The sequence below is a fragment of the Pinus tabuliformis genome, chromosome 3_1 (assembly GCF_031772625.1).
Source record: "Pinus tabuliformis cultivar Carrire ecotype Pingquan chromosome 3_1, CPIR1, whole genome shotgun sequence".
Classification (NCBI taxonomy): domain Eukaryota; kingdom Viridiplantae; phylum Streptophyta; class Pinopsida; order Pinales; family Pinaceae; genus Pinus; species Pinus tabuliformis.
This window is the reverse complement of record NC_142301.1, coordinates 584,960,694-584,973,131: the sequence shown is the minus strand read 5'-3', so window position 1 is coordinate 584,973,131 and position 12,438 is coordinate 584,960,694. Positions and strand designations below refer to the sequence as shown.

At 35.1% G+C, this 12,438-nt stretch overlaps 1 long non-coding RNA gene across 2 annotated transcripts; it reads left to right on the top strand.

Annotated features, from left to right (window-relative positions):
• The first annotated feature begins 5,939 nt into the window (after positions 1-5,939).
• Positions 5,940-11,191, top strand: LOC149188363 (uncharacterized). Of its 2 annotated transcripts, none has more exons than XR_016256264.1 (3): positions 5,940-6,066; positions 10,368-10,640; positions 10,813-11,191. It is a non-coding gene; the product is annotated as an uncharacterized LOC149188363 (long non-coding RNA). The 2 variants fall into 2 exon arrangements; XR_016256265.1 differs by having other exon boundaries at positions 5,950-6,066; positions 10,548-10,640.
• Positions 11,192-12,438: the final 1,247 nt, after the last annotated feature.

The following is a 12,438-nucleotide window of genomic DNA, read 5'->3' as shown; positions in this document are numbered from 1 at the left end:
CAGAGTTAAATCAACAGAAATCAAGGACGTGTGATTGTCAAATTGTTGCTCCTCCCTTATGATTGAGCGCTTGATGCGATGGTCATTATCCTTGGGTGATACTTTTATTCCCCATTTTCTATTGAAAAAGTAGCGTTTTTCTGTTCGATTATGATAGGATTGGATGAACGCCGGTTTGGGTGGATGTAGACCCATGTTTTTTTCTGGTGATCTTCAAATGTCTTGAGGATAAGAAAAAAATTCTTGACCAAGGTCCATGGTTTTGGGGATGAGTTGGTATTCTAGTGAAGCCATGGTTTCCCAACTTCAATCCTCTCACTATGTTGCCGATGACTACTCTAGTATGGGTAAGATTCCCAGTTTTCCCATTCACTTTACCCATCTAGATCTCTTAGAAAAAGTGGGCAATTTTATTGGAAGATTCGTCAAAGTAGACAGGGAAAGACTTTTGAAAGGCATTTTCACCTATGTTTGCATATGTGTTTAGGTAGATCCCAATGAAGTTTTGCGAGATAAAATTGAGCTCAAGTGGATGGGAATTGTGTATTCCCAACCCCTGGACTATGAAAATACAACTTTTCGATATAGGAATTACCAACAAGATAGACACCTTCAAACTGTCTGTCCCTTTCCAATAGGGGCTTCCTCCTTACAGTCATCTAAGAACTCTAGCTGCAGTTGGAGGGATCTTAAGGAAAGAGAGGGATCCAAAATGTAACACCCCTCCCTTGTGTGTCAAACTTTGCAAACCTAAGCTGAGAAAAGCTAGGTATGATGTGTAATATAAAAAGTAAATACATTATTAATAAATTAATCACTTGGAAAAGCGAGACACCAAGAGATGAGATCCTTGCCAAATCACATTGGTGAATGAGAAAGGATAATTCTTTCATGGTAAAGCTTCTCGATTTAATTCTAGATAAGTTGGATGGATTGGAGATAAATATCCATTGAGAAAAACATAAAAGTTGTGCGGGAGAGAAAGGCAATCTTCTATGAGGAAAATCCTCATGGGAGAGAAAGGTGAGCTTTTATGACATAAGCCTACGCAAATGGATAAAAAGATCCATAAAAGCGATACACCTCTAATGGAAACCATATCATGAAAGAAGGTATTAAATACCCATTGCATAGATCAATTGGAGGTGGTTGATCCATGGCAAGAACCTCGACTCGGTGGTGAACTGCAGAGTCATTTCTAGGTTGGGTAGCGGTGCTCTGTTTTCCAAGTGTCGTTCTCTCTTTTGATCTAGTTTGACTCACTTGCGTGGATTGTTCTGTATGTTGGTTTCTTACCCTCTATGTTATAAATTCCTTAGCATATGAGAGAATTTGCTTGAGTTTTAAATGCACTGCATGTGGCGTTAATGAGATGATTTTATGGATGCACATAAATGAAATTCTAATTACAGTCACAGTATGTGGATCTTATGTAGAATTGGTGTTAACCTGTCTTTTGTTAAGATAGTGAATAGTCGTGCTTGAGCCGCTATGCAAATTTGTTAACTGTGGTTAAGGCTCGACTGTATAAACTATGGTACAAGTTATTTGTGCTTTGCATCCAATGCTGCGCTTTTGATTAATTGTGCATAATCCCTAAGATACACATGTTAACGTGTCATGCAACTGTGGCAGACGGATTATTGATTATGTATGATAAATGATTTTGTTTTGAAACGGTAGAGCCTATGGTTTGGGTTATCTAATATATGCATTATGCATTATAGGATGAATTGCATCCATTGAAGCGTTCTAATTATTTATTCGTATTGCATAAGATATATGTCGGTGGTACTTTTGGCCATGACAATAGGAATATGAACATGCTATATGGCAAAGCTAGTTATTGTAAATGGATGACCTGATCTCCACAAATGTTGGATTGAATCCTCAAAGGAGGGATACTCGAATGCAGGATATTGAATAATATTGATTGATTCCTCCTCTGTGATGTGATGTAGGCATGGGTAGAAGTGATTGTGTTAGCTTTGTTATGAGGTAGTTGTATATGAACGCGTGTGACAACCATTACATCTAAATTTATTACAAGCTAAAATTAGTAAAGGAAACCAATATGTTGCCTTTAATACTGTGGCTAGGAGGTGTCTACTGAAAGAGGACCCAAAGTTGATCATAATTCATGGAACAAGGTACCAATCAACCTTAAGCACAATGCAAGAATAGGATGAAAACCTTAAGCATGACCACCAACTCATCGAATGGACTTGAGGCTGCAATATGCAAGAAGAGGATGAAAAACATTGACTTTGAAAGCTTTTACAACCAGAGAACCTTAAAACCCCAACTCCCTCCTTAGGACAAGTGTATTTGAGTTTACCAAGAGTTGGCTTCCAACACACCCAACGCTTAATGCCAAACATGACATGGTACACTAAAACACAAAGACCGTAAAACCTTTCAACATATCGACAAAGTACACATTCTTCCTTGAAATACACATTCTAAGGAAACCCACAAATGACTTCTCCTCATTTTGAGGATGGTACCTAAGTTAAATTGGATTGCATAGGGATTTCTTAACACAGGGTTCAAAATTATTACAACAATATACTCATTAATCACTAAATATGTCATTTGTAGGAATTGCAGTTAGGTGGGGAGGATAACACTCCTATCCATTTTTAAAGCTACACCCAATTAATAAGTTCTCCATGTGCCACAATAAATGCAATTTTTATGACTATAGTGACACATCCCTCGAGATTTCCTTCCACACCAACACTTTTATCCATGAACTAAAGAGTGACTATTTCATTATTATATTATACATACATGTTAATATAAGCATTAAAATTTGTATTCCTTTGTAAAAAATGCTAGTCCAAGAGATACATTTGATCACCTTGTCTTGTATCCAATATCCAATGTTGACCCCTATATCCTTAGATCTAGAGTGAAGGTTTCATTTCTAATGTTGTGTTTGAGCTTAAATTCTAATTAAATATTTGGGTTAGCCAAGGTCATTACTTAACTTAATGGCTTTGCAATATACAATGTATCATATTTTTTTTAAGTTCAATTGGTGAGATATGTCTGGGGGATTGAGCTTTCGATCACTTGGATACACAAGGGCTTGCCAAAATGCTTTTTTCCAATTGTGCTACTACCCTCAGAAAATATACAATGTATCATATTAACATCCACTTAAACCAAATTGACTTTTGGGACACATGTCTCTTTGATGATGAAGGGAATCCAATTATGTGATGTCAAACACATTCCCTCACAAACACTCAAAAAGACCCTACACTTTTTAGGGTTCGAACCTAGGTTGTCTGTTATGAAACCAACTCACAAAAAGATAGAAAAGATAGATCAACAACTTAGAAATCAGCCTGTTCGAGGGGGCAACCTCCTTTACATTAAACAAAAGAACAATTATTGGATGATACAAATGACAAAGCCTCATTTCTATATATTGGAGTCTAAGGGGTCACAATATAATCAAAGTCAACATAAAAATAATAATATAAGGGCACAAAAATAACAATAGTGGGCTTCTATGGGGCACAATAATAACAATATGGGGACAATAAGGGCACAACAATAACAGTAAGGGCCACAATGACACTAGTAATGGGGGAATCACTAGTGTTATAGGGACCTAACATTATCTATATGGAAACACTGTATAATTTTGAATTTATTTATTGTAGATTTGTACATAGATGGATATTCCTTTCTTTGCATTTATCTTTTAGACTTCTTGCTTTCACCAATTGATTTAGAGCTTATGGAGTCTCAAGTAGCACCAATCCCCTTGCTTCTATTGGATTGAATAACATGATTTCTCTTTTGAAATCCATAATATCTCATTCGCATGCTTCCTATTTCTCCCATAAGACATTAGCACAGACTCCATGATCATGTTTGTGTCCCTCTTAATAACGCACTCCTTGGAAGGGGCCATAAAATCTTTTATTAGGACTAAACTTGGATGTCTCTTCTTTCTTGCCCTTTGATTCTTCATTCAATCATACCACCCATCAACTTGTTATTTTTCCATTTTTCTTATAATGACCTTTGTTGTTGGGAAGGTGCCTCTCAAGTATTTTGTCTTTGCATATAGATACACATAAAGTATCATTATTTTAATCTAATGGATGTGGTTGTTAAAATCACCAATATTTAATTAAATATGCATTGTTATACCTTTGCTCAAGTCAACTTCAATTCAAATTCTAACACATGTGTGTATACCCTTCCTTGCTTAGTTTGTATATTGTTGTAAGTCCCCAATATATTTATGTTGGCTTTTGAAAGATCATCTCATCCCAAAATAAGTAGGGGGAATTCAATATTCAAATCCGGAAGAGTGGGGTTGAAGAAATGGATATTGAAGATGGATTCAATTATAGAAACTATCTTTTGAAAAAAGGTTAGTTTTGCCCCAAAAAGAAAGTCCCTCCTTTGAGACCTTGCCACAACTTCCATAGTTGTGAAATTTTACAATAATAGAACCTCTAGAGTAGAGGTTTACCATATACTTAGAACTTAGGTTGGAATTGATTTGATCCTTGAACTCTTTAGATGATGACTAGAGATCATTAAATACATAGTTTGAAGCGTTTGCTTGTAGTTATTAATGAACTTGTTAACCATCCATAGATGAATACTTCCCTTGCACATGTGCTTGATTTTGTCAATAATGAAAGAATCCTACTATTTTTTTGGTATATTCGACAAGACTACATCTTTAAAATAAAGAAGATTCAATTCTTAATGCTTTGCAATCCTGTAAGAGGGAGGGACAATCGAAGTCACGCAGGAGGAGGTATTCCCTTTGTTTAGCGAAACTCTACAGAGATAAAGCACTAAATGCAAGATTAACCCCTTGTTTATGTGATAATTAGGGAATATATATCTATTCTCTCAAAGATTAGTCTTATATAATCAAAAAGAATTTCTGATTTATTCTAAATAACACTTAACACTGTTTATAGAATAATTTCTCACCATTACAATCACAATAATCATTTTTCAAGGCAAAAACTACATCAAAACTTTTTGAATATGCAAGTAGATAATCTCCACAAATGAAGATGAAAACATATTTTGAGCATGTTTAAAGTGGATTAAAATATAATAATAAAAGACACAACAAAAATCTTGATACAATAATAGCTCAAATAATTATCTTTAACAAAAATCTATTAAAAATTACTATAAAATTATAAAATGAAATTAACATTAATAAATAATCAATTAATTTATATAAAATCCCAATTTAATAATGAATAATTACTTAATTCTTTAAGTTCCACTTCAAAGAAAGCATTGACACATCAGCTAGAGAAGGGTGCATTATTGTTTTGGAGTAAGAGAAGGGTGCATTATTGTTTCGGAGTTCTATGTCCGTCGCATCAATATTTTATTTGATGTGCCCAATTATTTTTCCAAAGTAAAACTATTATTCAGCTTAAATAATAGAATGTATAATATTTCAAATTCTATAAAATGTATAATATTTCAAATTCTTTGAAAATCCGTTTTACTGAAACACAAATATATGGCCGTCGATGACATGATCGGATGGTAGATATTCTATCCCGCCTTTAAATTCAAATCCTCTTGGTAGTTTGGCGCCATTGCGCGTATCCCTCTCAACGAGCTCAGTAGCTCGCATATGAACAATCATGGTTTGCAATCGCATAAACATTGCCCCAGAATCAATCCACGAGCCACCAGATCTCTTTCTGCATGACTTCCAACAGTTCATCTATGTTTCTTCGTGGTCAAAACGATTTCAGAAAAGGTATTTTTTTGCAAGAGAGTGCTAAAATTGCAAAGCGCCATTATTTTCTTGTCGCCGTCATGAATCCTCTACGCCTTGTCCTAATGAAATTATTTAGAGTTCTTGATTGGAAAAATTTTCCATATTTCAACTTTCTGGAAATATTTCAACTTTTTTCCTTGCAGTTCATTCCCCAATGTCACTTCAGGAGCACGCAGGTAGTGATAAAACTTGGGTCTGGCATGCAACTGATTTCTCAGATGGGGAACTGAAGGAAGAACTCTTCTGCATTCGTCTTGGCTCTGTAGACAGTGAGCACTGTTCTTAGACTCTTCTAATCCTTGTTATGATCTTTTCTTTCTGTCCTGTATTTTTCTTCAATGATAAAATCAATGTTTGAGTACCTATATTCTTGGATCATTTCATTGAAGGGTTGATTTTGCATATGTTCTTAGGATGCTTTTGTGCAGATTATAGTGGGTTGGTAAGGGATCCCCCTCCCCAAACACCCTATCAGCATAGTTAAGACTTGAGTTTAGGGTGGCTTTAATTATCTCTGGTAATAGCAAATGATACAGAGGATTGTGCATAACCCACCCCCTTTTTGATTCCAATAAGCAGAGGTGGTCACTATGGTAATCCGATTTCAATTTGTAGTTAGAAAATGGGGTCACAAATTTCCATATTTTTTGTTTTGTTTTGTCTTTTTACATCAAACAATAGTATATTTATTAGAACCATAGTCAACTAAACAAACAGGAAACAATTTATTTGACAGGTGGAAGAAGTGATAGGCTTAGAGCAATTGAATTGTAGGCCATGCTTCTTGACAAATTGATGAACAGATGTCTCCTTACTTGAGATTTAGGTTGGCACCATGGCACCATCCTGTCCATCATTATACACTAATCTTGTCATTATCTTCTTCACTGTGAATGACTGGCCTGTTCCCTGCAAATAGATCTGGGCATAGAGGAGCCAATCGAAGAACAGTAATCTCTAGCACAAGACAATATTAATGATCTAAATACCTAATCCTGAAGCTTGAGTTTGATTTTTCTCTACTAGTTCTGAATCTCTGATCGAGAATCTCCCACTCTTCATTATCAAACCTTCTCCTTCATCATTGGCATCAGCTGCACTGCTGAGGTACTTTGGTTGGTTGTCATTGGACTTGAGAGCTTGAAGTTTCAAATGATTATAGTAACAGACAGCCAGAAAATCCAGTCCACACCCACTCAAGTTTATGACTGTAACCTTTTCATTTATTACAGACAAAGATTATGTTATGAGCAGCCAGTCCTTGACAAGACCATCAACATTCATAGTCAAGGCTGAAGTCTTTCCTATCAGAGAAACACTACAAGATTAAGAGCCAAGGCACAAGCAGAAATGTCATGTAATCCAAATCAAAGGAAGAGACCCTGATTATCAGAAATGGGTATTCTACTAAGGCCCAGGGGGTGCTGAGAAAAACAAGGCAACAAGGAGCAACAAAGATGTGATGGGATTCAACTTAATCCCTTTTGATGTTCGTGGAATTTGTATGAGAACCAATTGGGTAGTCTCACATGCAACTGCACTTAACTGGAGAATCACCTCCCATGCATTCATCTTGGCCTCCCCATAAGCTGAAATAGTAACTCCAATGGATATGGCCAACATATTGGCCTCGGGCTCACCTTTATAAGCTTCTTTCTTCAGGGAAACCATAATCAAATACACAGCAATGGGAATTATAGCTTTCAACATTTGAAATAATGATACTGAGAGGAAAACATAGGCAGAATTTGAAAACCAGAGACCCAAAGAATACACTTATCAATACTATGGGTTCAACGAGCTTGAAGACTCTTACAATAGCAACAGCCAGTGTTGAGTAGAAGCCCCTGTGAATCATGGTGGGACTGATCACACTAAAGTTGTCAAGCAATGGCAACTCCAATGGATATGGCTAACATATTGGCCATGGCCTCACCTTTATAAGATTCTTTCTTCAGGGGAACTGCAATCGAATGCATATCAAATGGGCACAAGAGCTTTCAACATTTGAAATATCGATACTTTGAGAGACACGCACCAAGGGCTGCATCATTTAGGATTTGTACTCAGTTTAGGTGTCATATTCAAGGGGAAGTTGTTATGCTTTCCACCACTTCATAGATTGTTAGAGTGATGAAACAAAAGAGGCTCCCTCTTGAGGCTAGATTATGTCATTCATATCAGCTGTGTTGTTGATGTCCTAGCTCAGCCAGGTCTTGCCAAAACTCTATTGAGGTTCAAAATTTATTATAAACTGAAATGTCTTCACAAGAATTGACCTCATAAAATGCCATAATCACAAGATATGCCATACATGGCTGTGATTATGGCTCGCAAGACCCTTAGACTTTGAGCAATGAGGCTCGCAACATCACTTATGATTATGCACTCTACAATTATGTGACCAGCTGAATGTCAAGCAATTGAACCGCGATTTAAATCCTATTTTGTCAACAATAAGTACTATACTTTGTCTTTATTTAGTGTAGAGAACCAAGCACTTATTCTGCTCATCTATAGAAGGGACAATGGTTGCTTGCCTATGAGGTATAAGGAAATCCTATCAGATGTTTTGTATTTTCGTATGGAATTGAATCATACTCCTGCACACTGTAACATTCATATATATCAACCTGTAGAGGCTTTAATAACACCTGGTATTCTGGTTAGTGATTTTATTGGACCTCATGTGCATATCCTACATGCACAGGATGGACTATTCATATGTTACAGGGTATTATTCTTATTATTTAGGGTGCACATCTTCAGGTGCTCAGGAACGATTACTAGAACAGTCAGTTAATTCTGCAATTTAAAGGATGAAAAAGGAGGTTATAGGAGTCTAGTTTTGGTTCTCATCCACAATGTCACACTAGTCTGCCTGGGCATGGTTCTCATGGTTTAATAGTGACTTGAGGAGTCATAATACCACAGATCACTAAACACGAACAGCTAAGGTAGCCCAAGGACAATAGCCATCTTTACACATTAATTAACAGGTCTTACATTAATTATCCTGGGGGGTTTTAATACTTCCAAATGCTTAAAAAACAGTTAGCAGAGCATTCACATTACACATTCCAGCAATCTTTTCTATAAACCAACCAAATGCAGTCAGGAGAGCCCTCCTTTTAAACTATACAACCTTATTGTTAGTATGATCAACCTTATTCTAATATATAGTGTGACAAACCGTATGTGACAGGCAGGTGGAAAACTTTTCTCGCAATTGACTAAGTGACGTCCTGCAAGCTAGACTTGAGACGGAAACCCTCGTCAGAAGTATATGCTTGGCTCTTTTCCAAACAAATGAAGAGTCAATGAGGTTTTGTGTAATCACTTCTGGTATCGTATTGGGTTATTGTTAGAAGCGATAATTGGATTCGGATTCTCATCGAGTGAGTTGTTCTGCTTTCTCAATTTGAGAGGGTTTGTTTGGAGGGAAAAACGAAAGAGGACATACAAGAATAGTGAGGGGAAAGATGCAGAGGAAGAGGATTGAGAACATCGCGAGCATGCAGGCTACATTTTCCAAACGTAGGTGGATTGCTGAAGAAAGCTTACGAGCTCTCGGTGCTCTGCACTACAGAAGTTGAACTTGTGATTTTCTCCCCAGTAGGAAAGCTCTATGAACTGTTTTTTAGTGCAAATCCTACTATTTTGATTCTAATAATCATGGCTATGCAAACCTCATGAGATTCTTACTAATAGCCCCGGTGGTGCAAGCCCTAGTAAGCTCGATGTTGAAAAACTTAGTGTAAAACCTCCAAATCGCTGGTTTTGTTGTAGTGCTTATTGGAGAGTATATAAAAAATTTCACACCTTTTTATGAGATATGGGAGGAAAACATGTTAAAGATTTTAATAAATATAAAATTTCCAAAATGATGCTAGTTACGTGTGATTCTTTTTTCATTGTTTGTGATTATGAAAAATGAAACTCAATGTTTTTTCATTAGTGCACACATATTTCATTATATAATTGCATATAGAAAAATCATTCCAGAGCCGATAACAATAAAAGTGAAGAATTTATGGTCCAACGTTATATTTAAGGGAGATGTTTAAGGATGACGTTTGAATTTTGTTTTTCATTTTAAGACATTTGGAGCAAATATTAGGAAGGACTTTGAGAAAGGATTGTCCTTGATTTTCGAAAATGGAGTTGTTCCTTTCCAGCCATATGCCCCAAGTGACCATCAAAGGGAGAGCTCATATGTTTTTTGGATGTTTTCTTTATAGCCATTTTTTTACACATATCCATAGAGTCCCCATGACATTGATGTGAATTACTTGTTCAGTTTTTTTTAACCAAAATTTTTAACCAAACAAGAAAAATTACAAAAATGCCTCAAGATCAAAGACTGAAACAAAGACCTATTGACATACCTTTCAAAGTATGGAAAGAACTTGTAAAATCATATGAGAAGTTGGATGCACAAAGAAAAGCCGGCAATGAGAGCATTCAGGTATTGAATTTTTCATTAAACATTATTTAGAATGTATTAATACTTATAAGTATCTTAGACATGTATTTGTGTGAAAATAAATTGAATTGGTTTATGTTTAAGGACAAGGCATCCAAGGCGAGGTTAACCAAGACAAAAGTCACTCATCGTAGTGGCCAGAAAGGTTTGAAAGCACTGATAACAACCTTTTTAAGTATATTAAACATGTGATATTTTTTTAATAAATTTTGTACTAGAAGAAAGTCATTGTTATCTAATTTCTCCCTATTTATTGATTGATAGGAACTAAAATATGGAAGACCTCCAAATCATTTGGAAAAGGAGGTGCTGCAGCAAAAGAGATGGGTTGAATTTGTTGTTTGGATGGACTCTATGGTATGTAATCTTAGTTGGATTTCCAATATACTTTTAAACCATATTTTCATTTTATTTTTTAGTACTATTAGATATTATATCTTACCTCATTTTATGGTTAACATTGTATAACAAAAACATGCGTTGTGTTATGTAATTAATACTAACATGTAATATTGATTTTTTTTGTCAGAATGCTGTAGGTAATGATTGCCAAGACGATGATCCAAATTATGTTCAACATATATCAGGTGATGATGAGGATGAGGATGAGGATGAGGATGATGGTGGTGAAGGAGGAGATGATGATGATAGTTGCGGTGTTGGTGATGATGTGGATCAGAGTAATGAGGATGGTCAAGATGATCATGAGGATGATCTTGGTGGTGGTAGCTAGGCATGCAAATGCATTGTTTTTTATGAAGAAATTATTGTGTAGAATGACATTGTTATGTTTAGATGGGTGTTGTGAATTTACCCTATATCAATGAGACATTTTGATTTTGTAATCATACGATGAGTTTGATTTATGTATGTTGTTAATTTATTGTAGAATAACGATATTCATGAAATATTTTGATTTTTTAATCATATTTGAATTTTACTTGTTTTGATTAAAAATAATACTGATTTTATTAGTATTATGTTGCTATTTTATACATGTTTTGAAAATTGTTAATGACACATTGTTATTTTTTTGGATGGATGTTGTCAATTTCTCTTAAATTTCTTTACAAATGATTTTGAATTGTGATATCTGCTTTAATGATATTTAGAAACTATCATATATTTCACTATGAATCTATAAAGGGGGTCATATATGTAAAGAAAAATATACTCTATATAAGAAGTCAAATGCGGATGTAACCATGGATGCAAAATTGAAAGTAAAATTGGATGTTAAACTATGAATTAATACAAAATGCAAACAATTGACATACAAAGTGTTTTAAATTAGAAGTGAAAAATTGTGCAATAGTTGACACAAAGAAGGGAACAAAACATGGCATACAAAAGGATATCAAATTGGGCAAAAACAAGGACACATAAATGGGCACCAAATTAAATGCAAAAAAAGACAACAACTAGATGTAAAATAAGATGCAAAGTTGAGCATTAAAAAGAAGCAAAAAACGTTACAAATTAATATGCCAAATGATGATGCAAATAATGGTGTAAATTTGGGATGCAAACTTGGGTGCAAAAAAGGAAAAAAAAAAAGATGTAAGAAAAGACATAAAACAAGATGCAAAATGGGGCTGAAAAAAGGTGAAACCAAGGATGCCATATTGGATGTAAAAAATGATTCCTAATCACATGCAAATTTAGGCTCGAACTCAGACACAAAATTGTATGCAAATGTGGACACAAAATGAGGCAAAAAAAGATGCAAATTTGGATGGTGAAAACGATGTAAAACTAGACACCAAAAAAAATGAAAAATTGGATGAAAAAGTCGGTGTAAATAATGGTGCAACATTGGACACAAGTAGACACAAAAAAATGGTACAAAAAGGGGCATAAAATAGCTTAAAATTGGATGCAAAACTTGGTGCAAAAACAAATACAAAAGTAGACATAAAAAATGGCTCTAAATTGAATGTACCATTAGACACAAAATAAGATGCAAAGGTGGACACAACACATGACTCAACATAAGATGCAAATATAAATGCAAATTTGGATTCTCAAAATGATGTAACATTAGATGCAAGAGATGGTGTTAAAAATGATGCAAAATTGGATGAAACAAATGACGCAAAATATGGTGCAAAATGAGATGGGAAAAATGGAGACAAATCAAACGTAAATGTGGATG